This window comes from Festucalex cinctus, chromosome 1 (assembly GCF_051991245.1).
Source record: "Festucalex cinctus isolate MCC-2025b chromosome 1, RoL_Fcin_1.0, whole genome shotgun sequence".
NCBI lineage: Eukaryota > Metazoa > Chordata > Actinopteri > Syngnathiformes > Syngnathidae > Festucalex > Festucalex cinctus.
Window position 1 is genome coordinate 67,804,333 of NC_135411.1, and position 24,647 is coordinate 67,828,979.

General features: G+C 39.1%; 1 long non-coding RNA gene across 1 annotated transcript in view; it reads right to left on the reverse strand.

The window, feature by feature from the left end:
* The window catches only part of LOC144005931 (uncharacterized), a 45,519-nt gene extending 34,426 nt beyond the window's left edge, over window positions 1–11,093 (reverse strand). The window contains exon 1 of the long non-coding RNA XR_013279696.1: window positions 10,983–11,093. This is a non-coding gene — a long non-coding RNA (uncharacterized LOC144005931). The remainder of the gene's footprint in view (window positions 1–10,982) is intronic.
* Window positions 11,094–24,647: the final 13,554 nt, after the last annotated feature.

Genomic DNA, 24,647 nt, shown 5'->3' on the forward strand with positions numbered 1-24,647 from the left:
TCTTGTACATTTTTCTCCAAACACGTTAACTGGACCAACCTCATATTTGCTCAGATGGGGGTTTCGGCCTTCATGATGTCACAACACGAAGTTTGTGAGTTTTCGCGAATCGCTGTGGGCGTGGCTAAGCACTGTTCGCCAAGAAAACAACGCTAGTTTTGATGGTCTAAACATGCGCAGAAACTCATGAAACTTGGCACACACATCTGGCCTGGCAAAATGAGCAATATTTTATCATGTATTGTCCTATTTTTACAAAAATGACTCAATAGCGCCCCCTAGAAATTTTTAACGAAGCAGCCCCGATTGTACGTTTAAGCAAGATCTACGAAAATTTTTAGGTGTATGAGGGAGTCCAAGACCTACAAAAAAGTCTCTTGGACCCATGTGCTAAAATGAACAGGAAGTGAGCTATGAATTTTTGAATGTCCCATTTTTGACGATTTTTGCACATTTTCAGGGGGCATACTTTTGCCCACTTCTCCTACACATTTCATCCGACTGACTTTAGACTAGACCTGGACCATGTCAAGACCTGAGCCAACTACAGGCAGAAAAATCTTGACTTTTGGAAATACTATATGATGAGGGCGGGGCATCAAATTTTGTGTTTCGCACTGAAAAAGGATATGCTTAATAACTCCCCGGTACATGCTCCAAAAAATCCCAAACTTGACATGTATGTTTATAGTCAAAGCCTGAAGGTATCTCTATGACAAAATTCAGTTATATATGCAGCGCCACCTAGCCCTTCAGGCGTGAAAAAAAAATACCCCACATACGGTATTTTGTACAAAAAATGTCAACTCATTCTAAGTGTGATAACTCCCATGTTCAAGCTCCAAAAAATCTCAAACTTCTCAGGCAACGTAATAGTCACGGCCTGAAAGCATCTATATGATAAAATTCAGTTATACATATAGCGCCACCTAGTGGTAACAATAAATGTCATACTTTACGTTTTTAGCTACTGTGCCGAGCTCGTTGAAGGGATCCAGTTGAAAATTGGTCAGAAAAGCCTTAAGATGTTGATCATGCCCCACACCGAATATTGTAACTTTTCGCCAAAGGGCGTGGCCGCTACGGTGACGCAAAGTCCGAAAATTTTTCGTGACAATAAAAGCTGCATGAACTTGACCGAGATGATCCTATCTTCTCAAAATTTCACACATTTGATGAGAGTCCAGCCCTTAAGACATCTACGAACTTATATTTCATCTTACTGATAGCGCCACCTAGTGGCAATTTTTTTTCTTACGAATTTTCTTGTACATTTTTCTCCAAACACGTTAACTGGACCAACCTCATATTTGCTCAGATGAGGGTTTCGGCCTTCATGATGTCACAACACGAAGTTTGTGAGTTTTCGCGAATCGCTGTGGGCGTGGCTAAGCACTGTTCGCCAAGAAAACAACGCCAGTTTTGAGGGTCTAAACATGCGCAGAAACTCATGAAACTTGGCACACACATCTGGCCTGGTAAAATGAACAATATTTTATTGTTGATTGTACTATTTTTACAAAAATGACTCAATAGCGCCCCCTAGAAATTTTTAACGAAGCAGCCCCGATTCTACGTTTAAGCAAGATCTACGAAAATTTTTACGTGTATGAGGGAGCCAAAGACCTACAAAAAAGTCTCTTGGACCCATATGCTAAAATGAACAGGAAGTGAGGTACGAATTTTTGAATGTCCCATTTTTGACGATTTTTGCACATTTTCAGGGGGCATACTTTTGCCCACTTCTCCTACATGTTTTATCCGACTGACTTATGACTTGACCTGGACCATGCCAAGACCTGAGCCAACAACAGACGGAAAAATCTTGACTTTTGGAAATACTATATGATGAGCGCGGGGCATCAAAATTTGTGTTTCGCACTGAAAAAGGATATGCTTAATAATTCCCCGATACATGCTCCAAAAAATCCCAAACTTGACATGTATGTTTATCGTCAAGGCCTGAAGGTATCTCTATGACAACATTCAGTTATATATGCAGCGCCACCTCGCCCTTGAGGCAAAACAAAAAAATACCCCACATACGGTATTTTGTACAAAAAATGTAAACTCATTCTAAGTGTGATAACTAAGTCATTTATGAATATTCTTTTACTTTCCACCACTCAAAATGTTCACTGGCATTAGACTTATCCAAACATGTACTTTTTTTTAATTTATTTTTGATAGCCTCTAATGGACATTAAAAGCAATATCGTGAATGAAGGATATGCTTAATAACTCCACGGTACATGCTCCAAAAAAATCCCACACTTGACATGTATGTTTAGAGTCAAGGCTTGAAGGTATCCCTATGACAACATTCCATTATATATACAGCGCCACCTAGCCCTAGAGGCATAAAAAAAAATACACCAACTTAACGGTATTTTTACAAAAAAAAAAAAAAATCCACATGTCAAGGTTTATCATGCCATTTTCAAAGAAATTCTGCTTCCAATGTGCCGTACCTAAACTTGCCAGTACCCCAACGTGCAAGTACCCCAACGTGGCCCGGGCTGCGAGGGCCCTTTATAGCTGCTCGCAGCTCTAGTTATTATTATTCTTCTTCTTCATTCTCCGCAAACAATCGCGATTTTGGGTACCTAAATATTCACGAAAACTCACCGAACTTTGCACACTCCTCAGGTCCGGCGAAAAATTTGATATTATGAAGTCGTTATAACAATGCGACTCGATAGCGCCCCCTAGCGTAGAAAAATAAAAACCAAGCCCGGCACGTTTGAGCTAGAGCAACAAAAATTGGCAGGCACGTGTAGTACCCCGAGACGCACAAAAAAGTCTCTTGGGACCATGTAGCTAAAATGTACAGGAAGTGAGCTATGAATTTTTTTATGTCCAATTTTGGCCTATTTTGGCACATTCACTGTGGTCATGCTTTTTCTCCCTTTGCAAACATTTTTCATCCAATTGATTTCAAACTTGGCATTTATCATCTCAAGACCTGAGAGAACAACTGGGCAAAACATCTTGCCTTTTTGAAATACTATATGACGGGGGCGGGGCATCAAATATTGCCTTTAAAATTTCATTTGTCGAGAAAGAGCAAATGCTTAATAACTCCCATGTTCAAGCTCCAAAAAATCTCAAACTTCTCAGGCAACGTAATAGTCACGGCCTGAAAACATCTATATGATAAAATTCAGTTATACATATAGCGCCACCTAGTGGTTACAATAAATGTCATACTTTACGTTTTTAGCTACTGTGCTGAGCTTGTTGAAGGGATCCATTTGAAAATTGGTCAGAAAAGCCTTAAGATGTTGATCATGCCGCACACCGAATATTGTAACTTTTCGCCAAAGGGCGTGGCCTCTACGGTGACGCAAAGTCTGAAGATTTTTCGTGAAAATAAAAGCTGCATTAACTTGACCGAGATGATCCTATCTTCTCAAAATTTCACACATTTGATGAGAGTCCAGCCCTAAAGACATCTACTGACTTATATTTCATCTAACTGATAGCGCCACCTAGTGGCAATTTTTTTTCTTACGAATTTTCTTCTACGTTTTTCTCCAAACACGTTAACTGGACCTACCTCATATTTGCTCAGATGAGGGTTTCGGCCTTCATGATGTCACAACACGAAGTTTGTGAGTTTTCGCGAATTGCTGTGGGTGTGGCTAAGCGCTGTTCTCCAAGAAAACAACGCCAGTTTTGAGGGTCTAAACATGCACAGAAACTCATGAAACTTGGCACACACATCTGGCCTGGTAAAATGAGCCATATTTTATTGTTGATTGTGCTATTTTTTACAAAAATGACTCAATAGCGCCCCCTAGAAGTTTTTAACAAAGCAGCCCCGGTTGTACGTTTAAGCAAGAACGACGAATATTTTTAGGTGTATGAGGGAGCCCAAGTCCTACAAAAAAGTCTCTTGGACCCATATGCTAAAATGAACAGGAAGTGAGCTATGAATTTTTGAATGTCCCATTTTTTACGATTTTTGCACATTCACAGGGGGCAGACTTTTGCCCACTTCTCCTACACGTTTCATCCGACTGAGTTAAGACTTGGCCTGGACCATGTCAAGACCTGAGCCAACGACAGGGGGAAAAATTTTGACTTTTCGAAATACTATATGATGAGGGCGGGGCATCAAATTTTTCGCAATGAAAAAGGATATGCTTGATAACTCCCCGGTACATGCTCCAAAAAATCCCAAACTTGACATGTATGTTTATCGTCAAGGCCTGAAGTTATCTCTATGACAACATTCAGTTATATATGCAGCGCCACCTAGCCCTTGAGGAATAAAAAAAAAAATACCCCACATACGGTATTTTGTACAAAAAATGTACACTCATTCTAAGTGTGATAACGAAGTCATTTCTGAATATTCTTTTAGTTTCCACCACTCAAAATGTTCACTGGCATCAGACTTATCCAAACATATATATATTTTTATTTATTTTTGATAGCCTCTATGGACATTAAAAGCAATATCGTGAATGAAGGATATGCTTAATAACTCCACGGTACATGCTCCAAAAAAAATCCCACACTTGACATGTATGCTTATAATCAAGGCCTGAAGGTATCTCTATGACAACATTCAGTTATAAATACAGCGCCACCTAGCCCTTGAGGCTTATATAAAAAAAAAAAAAAATACCCCACATACGGTATTTTGTACAAAAAATGTACACTCATTCTAAGTGTGATAACTAAGTCATTTATGAATATTCTTTTAGTTTCCACCACTCAAATTGTTCACTGGCTTCACACCGATCCAAACGTATGTACGTTTCCATTTTGTTTTATTCATTTTTGATTGCCCCTTTGGACAATAAAAGTAACATTGTGCAATGAGTACAACGAGCGATGATGTGTATATACACTTTTACAAAAAAATACCAATCAGGGCAACTCATTGCCTAAAAATAAAAAAGGACGCTGATTTTTGCAGGTCTTAACAATCACCAAAACCCGTTGAGCTTGACACACACACTGGCAAAAAAATATTCTACATGTAAACGTTTATTATGCCATTTTCAAAGAAATTTTGCTTCCAATATGCCAGTACCCCAATGTGCCAGTACCCCAACGTGCAAGTACCCCAACGTGCAAGGACCCCAACGTGGCCCGGGCTGCGAGGGCCCTTTATAGCTGCTCGCAGCTCTAGTTGATCCTGTTTCTTTTTATAAGTTGAATATGATATAATTTTCCCTCTAATTACCGCTTTTCCTGCTTCCCAGAGAAGAGATGGAGATATATTTGGAGAGTCATTTATTTCCAAAAAATCTGCCCACTCCCTTCTAATAATTTTATCAAACTCTACGTCTTTCAGTAATGAGATGTTAAAACGCCATATCGGGGGTAGTTTAAAGGTAGAGTCAATTTGTAGAGTGAGAGAGACTGGTGCATGATCACTTATAATTATAGAATGTATTTTTATAGCAGTTTTATCAACAATAGAATTATTTGTAAGGAAAAAATCAATTCTTGAGAATGATCCCCATGTATTCTTAATGGGAGATTCAAAATTTCACATTTCCTTCCACATTTTTCATCCGATTCACTTCGTTCCAACTTCAATATGTTCCATCATGAGCTCTTCCAGCTCTTCAGTTCCAAAATTCACGCCTTACCCACAATTCACGATTTCGTACCCGAATATTTCCCACATTCTATATTTCACATTTACTTTCACATTATTCATCCGATTGACTTCGTTCCAACTTCAATATATTCCAGCAATTCAAGCCATGAGCTCTTCCAGCTTTTCAGTTCCAAAATTCATGCCTTACCCACAATTCCCGATTTCGTACCCGAATATTTCCCACATTCTACATTTCACATTTACTTCCACATTATTCATCCGATTGACTTCATTCCAACTTCAATATATTCCAGCAATTCAAGCCATGAGCTCTTCCAGCTTTTCAGTTCCAAAATTCATGCCTTACCCACAATTCCCGATTTCGTACCCGAATATTTCCCACATTCTATATTTCACATTTACTTTCACATTATTCATCCGATTGACTTCGTTCCAACTTCAATATATTCCAGCAATTCAAGCCATGAGCTCTTCCAGCTTTTCAGTTCCAAAATTCATGCCTTACCCACAATTCCCGATTTCGTACCCGAATATTTCCCACATTCTACATTTCACATTTACTTCGACATTTTTCATCTGATTGACGTCGTTTCAACTTCAATATATTCCAGCATTTCAAGCCATGAGCTCTTCCAGCTTTTCAGTTCCAAAATTCACACCTTGCCCACAATTCCGGATTTCGTACCCGAATATTTCCCACATTCTATATTTCACATTTACTTCCACATTATTCATCCGATTGACTTCGTTCCAACTTCAATATATTCCAGCAATTCAAGCCATGAGCTCTTCCAGCTTTTCAGTTCCAAAATTCATGCCTTACCCACAATTCCCGATTGCGTACCCGAATATTTCCCACATTCTACATTTCACATTTACTTCGACATTTTTCATCTGATTGACGTCGTTTCAACTTCAATATATTCCACCAATTCAAGCCATGAGCTCTTCCAGCTTTTCAGTTCCAAAATTCACGCCTTACCCACAATTCCCAATTTCGTACCCAAATATTTCCCACATTCTACATTTTCCATTTACTTCCACATTATTCATCCGATTGACTTCGTTCCAACTTCAATATATTCCACCATTTCACGTCATGAGCTCTTCCATCTTACCAGCGAACTTACCACGCATGGCGGCCATTTTCCAAATTACCATGAATGGCGGCCATTTTGGATAAATGATTAGATATGCCCAGGATTCTCGCCAACCTGGACCCACAGGCCGGCGGCCATCTTGGCCAATGGATTAGGGACGCCTAGGATTTCCGCCACGTCGTCCACCGGTGGCGGCGGCCATCTTCGCCAATTGATTCGGGAAGCCTAGGATTTCCCCCACGTCGTCCACCGGTGGCGGCGGCCATCTTGGCCAATTGATTAGGGACACCTAGGATTTCCGCCATTTCGACCTAATTTCAATAGGAAGTGACCTAAAATCAACAGGAAGTGACCTGATTTTAACAGGAAGTGAACCGATTTCAACAGGAAGTGACCTCATATCAACAGGAAGTGACCTCATATCAACAGGAAGTTACCTAAAATCAACAGGAAGTGACCTGATTTTAACAGGAAGTGACCTCATATACACAGGAAGTGACCTCATATCAACAGGAAGTTACCTAAAATCAACAGGAAGTGACCTTATATCAACAGGAAGTGACCTAAAATCAACAGGAAGTGACCAGATTTCAACAGGAAGTGGCCTGAAATCAACAGGAAGTGACCTGATTTTAACAGGAAGTGACCCGATTTCAACAGGAAGTGGCCTGAAATCAACAGGAAGTGACCTGATTTTAACAGGAAGTGACCCGATTTCAACAGGAAGTGACCTGATTTTAACAGGAAGTGACCTGATTTTAACAGGAAGTGACCTCATATCAACAGGAAGTGACCTCATATCAACAGGAAGTGACCTAAAATCAACAGGAAATGACCCATTTTAACAGGAAGTGACCCGATTTAAACAGGAAGTGGCCTGAAATCAACAGGAATTGAGCATACTAGTGCTAAGTTAGCATGCTAATGCTAGCTAATGCTAACGCTAGCTGAACATGCTAATGCTATTGCTAACTTAGCATGCAAATGCTAATGTTAGCTTAGCATGCTAATGCTAAGTTTGCATGCTTATGTTAATGTTAGCTTCGCATGCTAATACTAATTCTAAGTTAGCATGCTAATGCTAATGTTAGCATGCTAATGTTAATGCTAAGCTAGCATGCTAATGCTAATGTTAGCTTAGCATGCTAATGCTAGCTTAGCATGCTAATGCTAATGCTAATGCTAGCGTAGCATGCTAATGCTAGCTTAGCATGCTAATGCTAATGTTAGCTTAGCATGCTAATGCTAGCTTAGCATGCTAATGCTAATGTTAGCATGCTAATGCTAATGCTAAGTTAGCATGCTAATGCAAATGTTAGCTTAGCATGCTAATGCTAATGCTAGCTTAGCATGCTAATGTTAAGCTAGCAAGCTAATGCTAATGTTAGCTTAACATGCCAATGCTAATGTTAGCATGTTAATGCTAATGTTAGCTTAGCATGCAAATGCTAATGTTAACTTAGCATGCTAATGCTAAGTTAGCATACTAATGCTAATGTTAGCATGCTAATGCTAATGCTAAGTTAGCATGCTAATGCTAATGTTAGCTTAGCATGCTAATGCTAATGTTAGCTTAGCATGCTAATGCTAAGTTAGCATGCTAATGCTAGCTAATGCTAACGCTAGCTGAACATGCTAATGCTATTGCTAGCTTAACATGCAAATGCTAATGTTATCTTAGCATGCTAATGCTAAGTTAGCATGCTAATGTTAATGTTAGCTTCACATGCTAATGCTAATTCTAAGTTAGCATGCTAATGCTAATGTTAGCATGCTAATCTTAATGCTAAGTTAGCATGCTAATGCTAATGTTAGCTTAGCATGCTAATGCTAGCTTAGCATGCTAATGCTAATGTTAGCTTAGCATGCTAATGCTAATGCTAAGTTAGCATGCTAATGCAAATGTTAGCTTAGCATGCTAGTGCTAATGCTAGCTTAGCATTCTAATGTTAAGCTAGCATGCTAATGCTAATGTTAGCTTAACATGCCAATGCTAATGTTAGCATGTTAATGCTAATGTTAGCTTATCATGCTAATGCTAAGTTAGCATGCTAATGCTAATGTTAGCTTAGCATGTTAATGCTAAGTTAGCATACTAATGCTAATGTTAGCTTAGCATGCTAATGCTAATGCTAAGTTAACATGCCAATGCTAATGTTAGCTTAGCATGCTAATTTGAAGTTAGCATATTAATGCTAATGTTAGCTTAGCATGCTAATGCTAGCTTAGTATAGTAATGCAAATGTGACCTGATTTCAACAGAGTGACTATTACTCCATTGCTTAAGTTTGGCACTCCTTACACCATTGCGACTCGATTCTACCCTCCTTACTTTATTGCTTACTTAATTCTTCTCACTTTACTCCATTGCTTACTTGATTACTTGTTACTTCCTCCATTTCTTACTTGATTTCTTCCTTGTTTTCTTGTTTCTTGCTGATTTACTTTTACTTTTGTGGTATTTATCTTCCTTCAACTGCTTCTAGATTTCTGGATGAATTTAAACCATTCCAACTTGAGCATGTTAAGCTCATTGCATGTCATTCAGTATCATTCAACATCATTCAACACCATTCAATATCATTCAATATCTTTCAATATCATTCATCATCATTCAAAATTATTCCAAATCATTCCACAGGTATTCATTCAGCTCTCCAGCCTTCACACGCCATTTCCCCAGAAATGGCATTTCTAGTTATTATTATTATTATATTTTATTCCTCGCACTTTTTTGTCCAGCTTCTACTTCCACATTTTTCACCCGATTCACTCCGTTCCAATTTCAAACGATTCCAAATATTCGCGCCTAGAGCGCTTCCATTTTTCTTATTCCCACAATTCACGTGTTACCCGCAATTCCCGATTTCGTACCCGATTTTTCCCCATGTATTCTTAATGGGAGATTCAAAATTTCACATTTCCTTCCACAGTTTTCATCCGATTCACTTCGTTCCAACTTCAATATGTTCCATCATGAGCTCTTCCAGCTTTTCAGTTCCAAAATTCACGCCTTACCCACAATTCACGATTTCGTACCCGAATATTTCCCACATTCTACATTTTTCATTTACTTCCACATTATTCATCCGATTGACTTCGTTCCAACTTCAATATATTCCAGCAATTCAAGCCATGAGCTCTTCCAGCTTTTCAGTTCCAAAATTCACTCCTTACCCACAATTCTCGATTTCGTACCTGCACATTACCCACATTCTACATTTTCCATTCTTACACATTATTCATCCGATTGACTTTGTTCCAACTTCAATATATTCCAGCAATTCAAGCCATGAGCTCTTCCAGCTTTTCAGTTCCAAAATTCATGCCTTACCCACAATTCCCGATTTCGTACCCGAATATTTCCCACATTATACATTTCACATTTACTTCGACATTTTTCATCCGATTGACGTCGTTTCAACTTCAATCTATTCCACCAATTCAAGCCATGAGCTCTTCCTGCTTTTCAGTTCCAAAATTCACGCCTTACCCACAATTCCCAATTTCGTACCCAAATATTTCCCATATTCTATATTTCACATTTACTTCCACATTAGTCATCCGATTTACTTCGTTCCAACTTCAATATATTCCAGCAATTCAAGCCATGAGCTCTTCCAGCTTTTCAGTTCCAAAATTCATGCCTTACCCACAATTCCCGATTGCGTACCCGAATATTTCCCACATTCTACATTTCACATTTACTTAGACATTTTTCATCCGATTGACTTCGTTCCAACTTCAATATATTCCAGCAATTCAAGCCATGAGCTCTTCCAGCTTTTCAGTTCCAAAATTCACGCCTTACCCACAATTCCCGATTTTGTACCCACACATTACCCACATTCTACATTTTCTTCCACATTATTCATCCGATTGACGTTGTTCCGGCTTCAATATATTCCAGCAATTCAAGCCATGAGCTCTTCCAGCTTTTCAGTTCCAAAATTCACACCTTGCCCACAATTCCGGATTTCGTACCCGAATATTTCCCACATTCTATATTTCACATTTCCTTCCACATTATTCATCCGATTGACTTCGTTCCAACTTCAATATATTCCAGCAATTCAAGCCATGAGCTCTTCCAGCTTTTCAGTTCCAAAATTCCCGCCTTACCCACAATTCCCAATTTCGTACCCAAATATTTCCCACATTCTACATTTTCCATTTACTTCCACATTATTTATCCGATTGACTTCGTTCCAACTTCAATATATTCCACCATTTCACGTCATGAGCTCTTCCATCTTACCACCTAACTTACCACGTATGGCGGCCATTTTCCAACTTACCATGCACGGCGGCCATTTTAGACAAATGATATGCCCAGGTTTCTCGCCAACCTGGCCTCCCAAGGCGGTGGCCATTTTGGCCAATTGATTAGGTATGCGTGTGATTCTTGCCAGGATATTCCCCGACCTGAACAGGAAGTGACCAATATCAACAGGAAGTGACCTCATATCAACAGGAAGTGACTTAATCTCAACAGGAAGTGACTTAATTTCAACAGGAAGTGACCTAAAATCAACAGGAAGTGACCTGATTTTAACAGGAAATGACCCGATTTCAACAGGAAGTGACCTGATTTTAACAGGAAGTGACCTCATATCAACAGGAAGTGACTTAAAATCAACAGGAAGTGACCCGATTTCAACAGGAAGTGACTTAATTTCAACAGGAAGTGGCCTAAAATCAACAGGAAGTGACCCGATTTCAACAGGAAGTGACCCAATTTTGACAGGAAGTGACCTGATATCAACAGGAAGTGACCCAATTTCAACAGGAAGTGACCCAATTTTGACAGGAAGTGACCTGATATCAACAGGAAGTGACCCAATTTCAACAGGAAGTGACCCGATTTCAACAGGAAGTGACCCAATTTTGACAGGAAGTGACCTGATATCAACAGGAAGTGACCCAATTTCAACAGGAAGTGACCCAATTTTGACAGGAAGTGACCTGATATCAACAGGAAGTGACCCAATTTCAACAGGAAGTAACCCGATTTCAACAGGAAGTGACCCGATTTCAACAGGAAGTGACCCAATTTCAACAGGAAGTGACCCGATTTCAACAGGAAGTGACCCAATTTTGACAGGAAGTGACCTGATATCAACAGGAAGTGTCCCAATTTCAACAGGAAGTGACACAATTTTGACAGGAAGTGACCTGATATCAACAGGAAGTGACCCAATTTCAACAGGAAGTGACCCGATTTCAACAGGAAGTGACCCGATTTCAACAGGAAGTGGCCTGAAATCAACAGGAAGTGAGCATGCTAGTGCTAAGTTAGCATGCTAATGCTAGCTAATGCTAATGCTAGCTGAACATGCTAATGCTATTGCTAGCTTAGCATGCTAATGCTAATGTTAGCTCGGCATGCTAATGCTAATGTTAGCTTAGCATGTGAATGCTAATGTTAGCTTAGCATGCTAATGCTAATGTTAGCTTAGCATGCTAATGCTAAGTTAGCATGCTAATGCTAATGCTAAGTTAACATGCTAATGCTAATGTTAGCATGCTAATGCTAATGTTAGCTTAGCATGCTAATGCTTATGTTAGCATGCTAATGCTAATGTTAGCTTAGCATGCCAATGCTAATGTTAGCTTAGAATGCTAATGCTAAGTTAGCATGCTAATGCTAATGTTAGCTTAGCATGCTAATGCTAAGTTAGCATATTAATGCTAATGTTAACTTAGCATGCTAATGCTAGCTTAGTATACTAATGCAAATGTGACCTGATTTCAACAGAGTGACTATTACTCCATTGCTTAAGTTTGCCACTCCTTACACCATTGCGACTCGATTCTACCCTCCTTACTTCATTGCTTACTTAATTCTTCTCACTTTACTCCATTGCTTACCCGATTACTTGCTACTTCCTCCATTTCTTACTTGATTCCTTCCTTGTTTTCATGTTTCTTGCTGATTTTTTTTTTACTTTTGTGGTATTTATCTTCCTTCAACTGCTTCTAGATTTCTGGATGAATTTAAACCATTCCAACTTCAGCATGTTAAGCTCATTCCATGTCATTCAGTACCATTCAACATCATTCAATATCTTTCAATATCATTCATCATCATTCAACATTATTCCAAATCATTCCACAGGTATTCATTCAGCTCTCCAGCCTTCACACGCCATTTCCCCAGAAATGGCATTTCTAGTTATTATTATTATATTTTATTCCTCGCACTTTTTTGTCCAGTTTCTTCTTCCACATTTTTCACCCGATTCACTCCGTTCCAATTTCAAACGATTCCAAATATTCGCGCCTAGAGCGCTTCCATTTTTCTTATTCCCACGATTCACGTGTTACCCGCAATTCCCGATTTCGTACCCGATTTTTCCCCATGTATTCTTAATGGGAGATTCAAAATTTCACATTTCCTTCCACAGTTTTCATCCGATTCACTTCGTTCCAACTTCAATATGTTCCATCATGAGCTCTTCCAGCTTTTCAGTTCCAAAATTCACGCCTTACCCACAATTCACGATTTCGTACCCGAATATTTCCCACATTCTACATTTTTCATTTACTTCCACATTATTCATCCGATTGACTTCGTTCCAACTTCAATATATTCCAGCAATTAAAGCCATGAGCTCTTCCAGCTTTTCAGTTCCAAAATTCACGCCTTACCCACAATTCTTGATTTCGTACCCGCACATTACCCACATTCTACATTTTCCATTTACTTCGACATTTTTCATCCGATTGACGTCGTTTCAACTTCAATATATTCCACCAATTCAAGCCATGATCTCTTCCAGCTTTTCAGTTCCAAAATTCACGCCTTACCCACAATTCCCAATTTCGTACCCAAATATTTCCCACATTCTACATTTTCCATTTACTTACACATTATTCATCCGATTGACTTTGTTCCAACTTCAATATATTCCAGCAATTCAAGCCATGAGCTCTTCCAGCTTTTCAGTTCCAAAATTCATGCCTTACCCACAATTCCCGATTTCGTACCCGAATATTTCCCACATTATACATTTCACATTTACTTCGACATTTTTCATCCGATTGACGTCGTTTCAACTTCAATCTATTCCACCAATTCAAGCCATGAGCTCTTTCTGCTTTTCAGTTCCAAAATTCACGCCTTACCCACAATTCCCAATTTCGTACCCAAATATTTCCCACATTCTACATTTTCCATTTACTTCCACATTATTTATCCGATTGACTTCGTTCCAACTTCAATATATTCCACCAATTCAAGCCATGAGCTCTTCCAGCTTTTCAGTTCCAAAATTCACACCTTGCCCACAATTCCGGATTTCGTACCCGAATATTTGCCACATTCTACATTTCACATTTACTTCGACATTTTTCAACCGATTGACGTGGTTTCAACTTCAATATATTCCACCAATTCAAGCCATGAGCTCTTCCAGCTTTTCAGTTCCAAAATTCACGCCTTACCCACAATTCCCAATTTCGTACCCAAATATTTCCCACATTCTACATTTTCCATTTACCTCCACATTATTTATCCGATTGACTTCGTTCCAACTTCAATATATTCCACCATTTCACGTCATGAGCTCTTCTATCTTACCACCGAACTTACCACGCATGGCGGACATTTTCCAACTTACCATGCACGGCGGCCATTTTAGACCAATGATATGCCCAGGTTTCTTGCCAACCTGGCCTCTCAAGGCGGTGGCCATTTTGGCCAATTGATTAGGTATGCGTGTGATTCTTGCCAGGATATTCCCCGACCTGAACAGGAAGTGACCAATATCAACAGGAAGTGACCTCATATCAACAGGAAGTGACTTAATTTCAACAGGAAGTGACCTAAAATCAACAGGAAGTGACCTGATATTAACAGGAAATGACCCGAATTCAACAGGAAGTGACCTGATTTTAACAGGAAGTGACCTCATATCAACAGGAAGTGACTTAAAATCAACAGGAAGTGACCCGATTTCAACAGGAAGTGACTTAATTTCAACAGGAAGTGACTTAATTTTAACAGGAAGTGACCTAAAATCAACAGGAAGTGACCTGTTTTTAACAGGAAGTGACCCGATTTCAACAGGAAGTGACCCAATTTTGACAGGAAGTGACCTGATATCAACAGGAAGTGACCTAAAATCAACAGAAGTGACCCAATTTCAACAGGAAGTGACCCGATTTCAACAGGAAGTGACCCGAATTCAACAGGAAGTGGCCTGAAATCAACAGGAAGTGAGCATGCTAGTGCTAAGTTAGGATGCTAATGCTAGCTAATGCTAACACTAGCTGAACATGCTAATGCTACTGCTAGCTTAGCATGCTAATGCAAATGTTAGCTCAGCATGCTAATGCTAAGTTAGCATGCTAATGCTAATGTTAGCTTAGCATGTCAATGCTAATGTTAGCTTAGCATGCTAATGCTAATGTTAGCTTAGCATGCTAATGCTAAGCTAGCATGCTAGTGCTAATGTTAGCTTAGCATGCTAGTGCTAATGGTAGCTTAGCATACTAATGCTAATGTTAGCTTAGCATGCTAATGCTAAGCTAGCATGCTAGTGCTAATGTTAGCTTAGCATGCTAGTGCTAATGTTAGCTTAGCATGCTAATGCTAATGTTAGCTTAACATGCTAATGCTAAGCTAGCATGCTAATGCTAATGCTAAGTTAGCATGCTAAGGCTAATATTAGCTTAGCATGCTAATGCTGTTAGCTTAACATGCTAATGCTAATGTTAGCTTAGAATGCTAATGCTAAGTTAGCATGCTAATGCTAATGTTTGCTTAGCATGCTAATATTAAGTTAGCATATTAATGCTAATGTTAGCTTAGCATGCTAATGCTAGCTTAGTATACTAATGCAAATGTGACCTGATTTCAACCGAGTGACTATAACTACACATTGCTTAAGTTTGCCACTCCTTACACCATTTGCGACTCGATTCTACCCTCCTTAATTCATTGCTTACTTAATTCTTCTCACTTTACTCCATTGCTTACCCGATTACTTGCTACTTGCTCCATTTCTTACTTGATTTCTTCCTTGTTTTCTTATTTCTTGCTGATTTATTTTTACTTTTGTGGTATTTGTCTTCCTTCAACTGCTTCTAGATTTCTGGATGAATTTAAACCATTCCAACTTCAGCATGTTAAGCTCATTCCATGTCATTCAGTATCATTCAACATCATTCAACACCATTCAATATCGTTCAATATCTTTCAATATCATTCATCATCATTCAACATTATTCCAAATCATTCCACAGGTATTCATTCAGCTCTCCAGCCTTCACACGCCATTTCCCCAGAAATGGCATTTCTAGTTCTTATTATTCTTATATTTTATTCCTCGCACTTTTTTGTCCAGTTTCTTCTTCCACATTTTTCACCCGATTCACTCCGTTCCAATTTCAAACGATTCCAAATATTCACGCCTAGAGCGCTTCCATTTTTCTTATTCCCACTATTCACGTGTTACCCGCAATTCCCGATTTCGTACCCGATTTTTCCCCATGTATTCTTAATGGGAGATTCAAAATTTCACATTTCCTTCCACATTTTTCATCCGATTCACTTCGTTCCAACTTCAATATGTTCCATAATGAGCTTTTCAGTTCCAAAATTCAAGCCTTACCCACAATTCACGATTTCGTACCCGAATATTTCCCACATTCTACATTTTTCATTTACTTCCACATTATTCATCCGATTGACTTCGTTCCAACTTCAATATATTCCAGCAATTCAAGCCATGAGTTATTCCAGCTTTTCAGTTCCAAAATTCACGCCTTGCCCACAATTCCCGATTTCGTACCCGAATATTTCCCACATTCTACATTTTCCATTTACTTCCACATTATTCATCCAATTGACGTCGTTCCAGCTTCAATATATTCCAGCATTTCAAGCCATTAGCTCTTCCAGCTTTTCAGTTCCAAAATTCACGCCTTGCCCACAATTCCTGATTTCGTACCCGAATATTTCCCACATTCTACATTTTCCATTTACTTACACATTATTCATCCGATTGACGTCGTTTCAACTTCAATATATTCCACCACTTCAAGCCATGAGCTCTTCCAGCTTTTCAGTTCCAAAATTCACGCCTTGCCCACAATTCCCGATTTCGTACCCGAATATTTCCCACATTCTACATTTTCCATTTACTTACACATTATTCATCCGATTGACGGCGTTCCAGCTTCAATATATTCCAGCAATTCAAGCCATGAGCTCTTCCAGCTTTTCAGTTCCAAAATTCACACCTTGCCCACAATTCCGGATTTCGTACCCGAATATTTCCCATATTCTATATTTCACATTTACTTCCACATTAGTCATCCGATTGACTTCGTTCCAACTTCAATATATTCCAGCAATTCAAGCCATGAGCTCTTCCAGCTTTTCAGTTCCAAAATTCATGCCTTACCCACAATTCCCGATTGCGTACCCGAATATTTCCCACATTCTACATTTCACATTTACTTCGACATTTTTCATCCGATTGACTTCGTTCCAACTTCAATATATTCCAGCAATTCAAGCCATGAGCTCTTCCAGCTTTTCAGTTCCAAAATTCACGCCTTACCCACAATTCCCGATTTTGTACCCACACATTACCCACATTCTACATTTTCTTCCACATTATTCATCCGATTGACGTTGTTCCGGCTTCAATATATTCCAGCAATTCAAGCCATGAGCTCTTCCAGCTTTTCAGTTCCAAAATTCACGCCTTACCCACAATTCACGATTTCGTACCCGAATATTTCCCACATTCTACATTTTTCATTTACTTCCACATTATTCATCCGATTGACTTCGTTCCAACTTCAATATATTCCAGCAATTAAAGCCATGAGCTCTTCCAGCTTTTCAGTTCCAAAATTCACGCCTTACCCACAATTCTTGATTTCGTACCCGCACATTACCCACATTCTACATTTTCCATTTACTTCGACATTTTTCATCCGATTGACGTCGTTTCAACTTCAATATATTCCACCAATTCAAGCCATGATCTCTTCCAGCTTTTCAGTTCCAAAATTCACGCCTTACCCACAATTCCCAATTTCGTACCCAAATATTTCCCACATTCTACATTTTCCATTTACTTACACATTATTCATCCGATTGACTTTGTTCCAACTTCAATATATTCCAGCAATTCAAGCCATGAGCTCTTCCAGCTTTTCAGTTCCAAAATTCATGCCTTACCCACAATTCCCGATTTCGTACCCGAATATTTCCCACATTATACATTTCACATTTACTTCGACATTTTTCATCCGATTGACGTCGTTTCAACTTCAATCTATTCCACCAATTCAAGCCATGAGCTCTTTCTGCTTTTCAGTTCCAAAATTCACGCCTTACCCACAATTCCCAATTTCGTACCCAAATATTTCCCACATTCTACATTTTCCATTTACTTCCACATTATTTATCCGATTGACTTCGTTCCAACTTCAATATATTCCACCAATTCAAGCCATGAGCTCTTCCAGCTTTTCAGTTCCAAAATTCACACCTTGCCCACAATTCCGGATTTCGTACCCGAATATTTGCCACATTCTACATTTCACATTTACTTCGACATTTTTCAACCGATTGACGTGGTTTCAACTTCAATATATTCCACCAATTCAAGCCATGAGCTCTTCCAGCTTTTCAGTTCCAAAATTCACGCCTTACCCACAATTCCCAATTTCGTACCCAAATATTTCCCACATTCTACATTTTCCATTTACCTCCACATTATTTATCCGATTGACTTCGTTCCAACTTCAATATATTCCACCATTTCACGTCATGAGCTCTTCTATCTTACCACCGAACTTACCACGCATGGCGGACATTTTCCAACTTACCATGCACGGCGGCCATTTTAGACCAATGATATGCCCAGGTTTCTTGCCAACCTGGCCTCTCAAGGCGGTGGCCATTTTGGCCAATTGATTAGGTATGCGTGTGATTCTTGCCAGGATATTCCCCGACCTGAACAGGAAGTGACCAATATCAACAGGAAGTGACCTCATATCAACAGGAAGTGACTTAATTTCAACAGGAAGTGACCTAAAATCAACAGGAAGTGACCTGATATTAACAGGAAATGACCCGAATTCAACAGGAAGTGACCTGATTTTAACAGGAAGTGACCTCATATCAACAGGAAGTGACTTAAAATCAACAGGAAGTGACCCGATTTCAACAGGAAGTGACTTAATTTCAACAGGAAGTGACTTAATTTTAACAGGAAGTGACCTAAAATCAACAGGAAGTGACCTGTTTTTAACAGGAAGTGACCCGATTTCAACAGGAAGTGACCCAATTTTGACAGGAAGTGACCTGATATCAACAGGAAGTGACCTAAAATCAACAGAAGTGACCCAATTTCAACAGGAAGTGACCCGATTTCAACAGGAAGTGACCCGAATTCAACAGGAAGTGGCCTGAAATCAACAGGAAGTGAGCATGCTAGTGCTAAGTTAGGATGCTAATGCTAGCTAATGCTAACACTAGCTGAACATGCTAATGCTACTGCTAGCTTAGCATGCTAATGCAAATGTTAGCTCAGCATGCTAATGCTAAGTTAGCATGCTAATGCTAATGTTAGCTTAGCATGTCAATGCTAATGTTAGCTTAGCATGCTAATGCTAATGTTAGCTTAGCATGCTAATGCTAAGCTAGCATGCTAGTGCTAATGTTAGCTTAGCATGCTAGTGCTAATGGTAGCTTAGCATACTAATGCTAATGTTAGCTTAGCATGCTAATGCTAAGCTAGCATGCTAGTGCTAATGTTAGCTTAGCATGCTAGTGCTAATGTTAGCTTAGCATGCTAATGCTAATGTTAGCTTAACATGCTAATGCTAAGCTAGCATGCTAATGCTAATGCTAAGTTAGCATGCTAAGGCTAATATTAGCTTAGCATGCTAATGCTGTTAGCTTAACATGCTAATGCTAATGTTAGCTTAGAATGCTAATGCTAAGTTAGCATGCTAATGCTAATGTTTGCTTAGCATGCTAATATTAAGTTAGCATATTAATGCTAATGTTAGCTTAGCATGCTAATGCTAGCTTAGTATACTAATGCAAATGTGACCTGATTTCAACCGAGTGACTATAACTACACATTGCTTAAGTTTGCCACTCCTTACACCATTTGCGACTCGATTCTACCCTCCTTAATTCATTGCTTACTTAATTCTTCTCACTTTACTCCATTGCTTACCCGATTACTTGCTACTTGCTCCATTTCTTACTTGATTTCTTCCTTGTTTTCTTATTTCTTGCTGATTTATTTTTACTTTTGTGGTATTTGTCTTCCTTCAACTGCTTCTAGATTTCTGGATGAATTTAAACCATTCCAACTTCAGCATGTTAAGCTCATTCCATGTCATTCAGTATCATTCAACATCATTCAACACCATTCAATATCGTTCAATATCTTTCAATATCATTCATCATCATTCAACATTATTCCAAATCATTCCACAGGTATTCATTCAGCTCTCCAGCCTTCACACGCCATTTCCCCAGAAATGGCATTTCTAGTTCTTATTATTCTTATATTTTATTCCTCGCACTTTTTTGTCCAGTTTCTTCTTCCACATTTTTCACCCGATTCACTCCGTTCCAATTTCAAACGATTCCAAATATTCACGCCTAGAGCGCTTCCATTTTTCTTATTCCCACTATTCACGTGTTACCCGCAATTCCCGATTTCGTACCCGATTTTTCCCCATGTATTCTTAATGGGAGATTCAAAATTTCACATTTCCTTCCACATTTTTCATCCGATTCACTTCGTTCCAACTTCAATATGTTCCATAATGAGCTTTTCAGTTCCAAAATTCAAGCCTTACCCACAATTCACGATTTCGTACCCGAATATTTCCCACATTCTACATTTTTCATTTACTTCCACATTATTCATCCGATTGACTTCGTTCCAACTTCAATATATTCCAGCAATTCAAGCCATGAGTTATTCCAGCTTTTCAGTTCCAAAATTCACGCCTTGCCCACAATTCCCGATTTCGTACCCGAATGTTTCCCACATTCTACATTTTCCATTTACTTCCACATTATTCATCCAATTGACGTCGTTCCAGCTTCAATATATTCCAGCATTTCAAGCCATTAGCTCTTCCAGCTTTTCAGTTCCAAAATTCACGCCTTGCCCACAATTCCTGATTTCGTACCCGAATATTTCCCACATTCTACATTTTCCATTTACTTACACATTATTCATCCGATTGACGTCGTTTCAACTTCAATATATTCCACCACTTCAAGCCATGAGCTCTTCCAGCTTTTCAGTTCCAAAATTCACGCCTTGCCCACAATTCCCGATTTCGTACCCGAATATTTCCCACATTCTACATTTTCCATTTACTTACACATTATTCATCCGATTGACGGCGTTCCAGCTTCAATATATTCCAGCAATTCAAGCCATGAGCTCTTCCAGCTTTTCAGTTCCAAAATTCACACCTTGCCCACAATTCCGGATTTCGTACCCGAATATTTCCCATATTCTATATTTCACATTTACTTCCACATTAGTCATCCGATTGACTTCGTTCCAACTTCAATATATTCCAGCAATTCAAGCCATGAGCTCTTCCAGCTTTTCAGTTCCAAAATTCATGCCTTACCCACAATTCCCGATTGCGTACCCGAATATTTCCCACATTCTACATTTCACATTTACTTCGACATTTTTCATCCGATTGACTTCGTTCCAACTTCAATATATTCCAGCAATTCAAGCCATGAGCTCTTCCAGCTTTTCAGTTCCAAAATTCACGCCTTACCCACAATTCCCGATTTTGTACCCACACATTACCCACATTCTACATTTTCTTCCACATTATTCATCCGATTGACGTTGTTCCGGCTTCAATATATTCCAGCAATTCAAGCCATGAGCTCTTCCAGCTTTTCAGTTCCAAAATTCACGCCTTACCCACAATTCACGATTTCGTACCCGAATATTTCCCACATTCTACATTTTTCATTTACTTCCACATTATTCATCCGATTGACTTCGTTCCAACTTCAATATATTCCAGCAATTAAAGCCATGAGCTCTTCCAGCTTTTCAGTTCCAAAATTCACGCCTTACCCACAATTCTTGATTTCGTACCCGCACATTACCCACATTCTACATTTTCCATTTACTTCGACATTTTTCATCCGATTGACGTCGTTTCAACTTCAATATATTCCACCAATTCAAGCCATGATCTCTTCCAGCTTTTCAGTTCCAAAATTCACGCCTTACCCACAATTCCCAATTTCGTACCCAAATATTTCCCACATTCTACATTTTCCATTTACTTACACATTATTCATCCGATTGACTTTGTTCCAACTTCAATATATTCCAGCAATTCAAGCCATGAGCTCTTCCAGCTTTTCAGTTCCAAAATTCATGCCTTACCCACAATTCCCGATTTCGTACCCGAATATTTCCCACATTATACATTTCACATTTACTTCGACATTTTTCATCCGATTGACGTCGTTTCAACTTCAATCTATTCCACCAATTCAAGCCATGAGCTCTTTCTGCTTTTCAGTTCCAAAATTCACGCCTTACCCACAATTCCCAATTTCGTACCCAAATATTTCCCACATTCTACATTTTCCATTTACTTCCACATTATTTATCCGATTGACTTCGTTCCAACTTCAATATATTCCACCAATTCAAGCCATGAGCTCTTCCAGCTTTTCAGTTCCAAAATTCACACCTTGCCCACAATTCCGGATTTCGTACCCGAATATTTGCCACATTCTACATTTCACATTTACTTCGACATTTTTCAACCGATTGACGTGGTTTCAACTTCAATATATTCCACCAATTCAAGCCATGAGCTCTTCCAGCTTTTCAGTTCCAAAATTCACGCCTTACCCACAATTCCCAATTTCGTACCCAAATATTTCCCACATTCTACATTTTCCATTTACCTCCACATTATTTATCCGATTGACTTCGTTCCAACTTCAATATATTCCACCATTTCACGTCATGAGCTCTTCTATATTACCACCGAACTTACCACGCATGGCGGACATTTTCCAACTTACCATGCACGGCGGCCATTTTAGACCAATGATATGCCCAGGTTTCTTGCCAACCTGGCCTCTCAAGGCGGTGGCCATTTTGGCCAATTGATTAGGTATGCGTGTGATTCTTGCCAGGATATTCCCCGACCTGAACAGGAAGTGACCAATATCAACAGGAAGTGACCTCATATCAACAGGAAGTGACTTAATTTCAACAGGAAGTGACCTAAAATCAACAGGAAGTGACCTGATATTAACAGGAAATGACCCGAATTCAACAGGAAGTGACCTGATTTTAACAGGAAGTGACCTCATATCAACAGGAAGTGACTTAAAATCAACAGGAAGTGACCCGATTTCAACAGGAAGTGACTTAATTTCAACAGGAAGTGACTTAATTTTAACAGGAAGTGACCTAAAATCAACAGGAAGTGACCTGTTTTTAACAGGAAGTGACCCGATTTCAACAGGAAGTGACCCAATTTTGACAGGAAGTGACCTGATATCAACAGGAAGTGACCTAAAATCAACAGAAGTGACCCAATTTCAACAGGAAGTGACCCGATTTCAACAGGAAGTGACCCGAATTCAACAGGAAGTGGCCTGAAATCAACAGGAAGTGAGCATGCTAGTGCTAAGTTAGGATGCTAATGCTAGCTAATGCTAACACTAGCTGAACATGCTAATGCTACTGCTAGCTTAGCATGCTAATGCAAATGTTAGCTCAGCATGCTAATGCTAAGTTAGCATGCTAATGCTAATGTTAGCTTAGCATGTCAATGCTAATGTTAGCTTAGCATGCTAATGCTAATGTTAGCTTAGCATGCTAATGCTAAGCTAGCATGCTAGTGCTAATGTTAGCTTAGCATGCTAGTGCTAATGGTAGCTTAGCATACTAATGCTAATGTTAGCTTAGCATGCTAATGCTAAGCTAGCATGCTAGTGCTAATGTTAGCTTAGCATGCTAGTGCTAATGTTAGCTTAGCATGCTAATGCTAATGTTAGCTTAACATGCTAATGCTAAGCTAGCATGCTAATGCTAATGCTAAGTTAGCATGCTAAGGCTAATATTAGCTTAGCATGCTAATGCTGTTAGCTTAACATGCTAATGCTAATGTTAGCTTAGAATGCTAATGCTATGTTAGCATGCTAATGCTAATGTTTGCTTAGCATGCTAATATTAAGTTAGCATATTAATGCTAATGTTAGCTTAGCATGCTAATGCTAGCTTAGTATACTAATGCAAATGTGACCTGATTTCAACCGAGTGACTATAACTACACATTGCTTAAGTTTGCCACTCCTTACACCATTTGCGACTCGATTCTACCCTCCTTAATTCATTGCTTACTTAATTCTTCTCACTTTACTCCATTGCTTACCCGATTACTTGCTACTTGCTCCATTTCTTACTTGATTTCTTCCTTGTTTTCTTATTTCTTGCTGATTTATTTTTACTTTTGTGGTATTTGTCTTCCTTCAACTGCTTCTAGATTTCTGGATGAATTTAAACCATTCCAACTTCAGCATGTTAAGCTCATTCCATGTCATTCAGTATCATTCAACATCATTCAACACCATTCAATATCGTTCAATATCTTTCAATATCATTCATCATCATTCAACATTATTCCAAATCATTCCACAGGTATTCATTCAGCTCTCCAGCCTTCACACGCCATTTCCCCAGAAATGGCATTTCTAGTTCTTATTATTCTTATATTTTATTCCTCGCACTTTTTTGTCCAGTTTCTTCTTCCACATTTTTCACCCGATTCACTCCGTTCCAATTTCAAACGATTCCAAATATTCACGCCTAGAGCGCTTCCATTTTTCTTATTCCCACTATTCACGTGTTACCCGCAATTCCCGATTTCGTACCCGATTTTTCCCCATGTAT